This window comes from Elaeis guineensis, chromosome 6, assembly GCF_000442705.2.
Source record: "Elaeis guineensis isolate ETL-2024a chromosome 6, EG11, whole genome shotgun sequence".
NCBI classification, from domain to species: domain Eukaryota; kingdom Viridiplantae; phylum Streptophyta; class Magnoliopsida; order Arecales; family Arecaceae; genus Elaeis; species Elaeis guineensis.
In genome coordinates this window covers 72,216,719-72,218,754 of record NC_025998.2, presented here as the reverse complement: position 1 = coordinate 72,218,754, position 2,036 = coordinate 72,216,719, and positions in this window count along the sequence as shown.

Sequence of the window (2,036 nt, the reverse complement as noted above, 5' to 3'; positions counted from 1 at the left end):
CTAAACATATTGAAATAAGACATCATTTCATAAGAGAACATGTTCAAAACAAAAATGTAATTCTTGAATATGTTTGCACTGAAAATCAATTAGCCGATATCTTTACAAAGGCCCTTAGTGAGGATAGATTCTGTGAAATTAGGAGAAATCTAGGAATTCTAGATCCATTTGTCTGAAATTTCTCAATTTTCAAAGAATTGATTAGAGCTCAATTTTCAACATCTATCCTGGTCCCAAAAGCTCAGATTTATCATTTTAAAAACTTATCATTGAGCAAAATTCCTTCACTCAAAATTTCAAATTTTTCTAGAATTTATTCACATTTTTCCTGATTTTCTGAACTTCATGAGTCGACCCCCATGAGTCGACTCAATGGCAAACTTGTAAATCCCACAAACTTTCAACGGGTTCATTGTTTTTATAACGGGAACCCTGTTTGTGAGACGACTCATCTTCCCATCGTCTTCCTTCCGAAAGCCGTTCTTTCCAACTCTTTCTTGCTCCAAATCCAAGGATCAATTCTGAGGCAATTCTCCCTCCTCCTCTCCACCAAAAATCGCCTCCTTCAAAAGGATTTTCTGTGCTTTCTCGCTTTGCTTGGCGCGGTTTGAACGTGCCCTAGCACTTCATCAAACTTCCAAAATCCACTTCTTTTCTCCACTAAAATTCCTCTTTACTCTCTTGTGATCCCTCCTCCACTCAATTCAAGTCTTCTTGTCTGCTACTTTATTGGATATGGCTCCAAAGATGAAACTTCCCCAAAGAAGAAAATCAATCCGTGAGCTTGAGGAATTTGTCCGAAAAAAAAGGCATGCTCAGTCTTCCAGTGTTCTCGATCCAGTTTCAGTACCTGCTCAAGGTCTCTCTCAATCCTCCATAAGCCCCAGTGTAAATCCTCTTTCTGATAGAAAAGTAGAAACCGGAAAAAATATAGATTTTCGGTTCTTTGAGAAAGAAGGCTTTACTTTTGCTACCAAGATCAAAAATCAAGGATGGGAACTCTATTGCTCTCTTAAGGAAGTCACCTATGTTGATCTTGTTAGAGAGTTCTACCAGAACCTAAATTATGGAAATGGGTCAGTGACTTCAACAGTCAAGGGGATTGACATATGCTTGGATTCTAGGATATTGGGAGAAATACTTCAGTTGCCTAGTGAAGGATACTCATATATGGAACTCCCAATTAAAGAAGAAGGGATCAGAATTATCTTAGGAGAAGCTTTTTCAGGAAATTTAAACAAATTGGAAGCAAAGCTATTGTCCATTGAGATGAGGGTCCTGCATCAGATTGTAACAAAACTCTTCTTTCCTAGGAGTGGTAGACATGATCTACTGTCTGGCAGAGATGTATGTGTCATGTTTCATGTCATCACTCAGACCCCCCTAAACCTCCCTGCACTTATGATAGAGGCCATGAGAGAAACTTTGAACAGATCCAAGGCACACTTGCCTTATGGTATGGCCCTTACTAGAGTATTTAGGAGGTTTAGAGTTAGCTGTGAGGGGGAGGCACCTACCAAACTCTCACATGTGGACACCTTCAACCAACACAGCCTGCACCGAATAGGAATTACAAAGACTGTTGGTGGTTGGATCAAGGGCTCTGAAGAAAGAGCTGAGGAGAGAGTTGAGGAAAGAGCTGAAGACAGAACTGAAGGCAGAGTAGAAGAAGAAGGTCCATCTTCTCCTGTACATGACTTCAGGGCAGCTTCACCAGATACCCAGTTCATTCCTGATACTGAGGCTGGCCCTTCTGAGTTTACTAGGATACCCACACCAGTGTATCAGCCAGAGAGCAGAGCACCTCATTTAGAGTTCAGACTGGCTGACGATCAGATCGAGCATATTTCACAGCGTGTGGCTTCTTTGCTGTCTAGCCAGTGGAGTAGTACTTCTTTTGCACCTGGAGCTACCTCTTCTGATCAGACCATTACTCTCCACATCTCCACTGTGTTTCAGATGATTTCAGATCAGTCCGTCAGGATACAGCAGCTTGAGGACACAGTCTGGAGACTGACTGGCAGAGTTCTTGACTT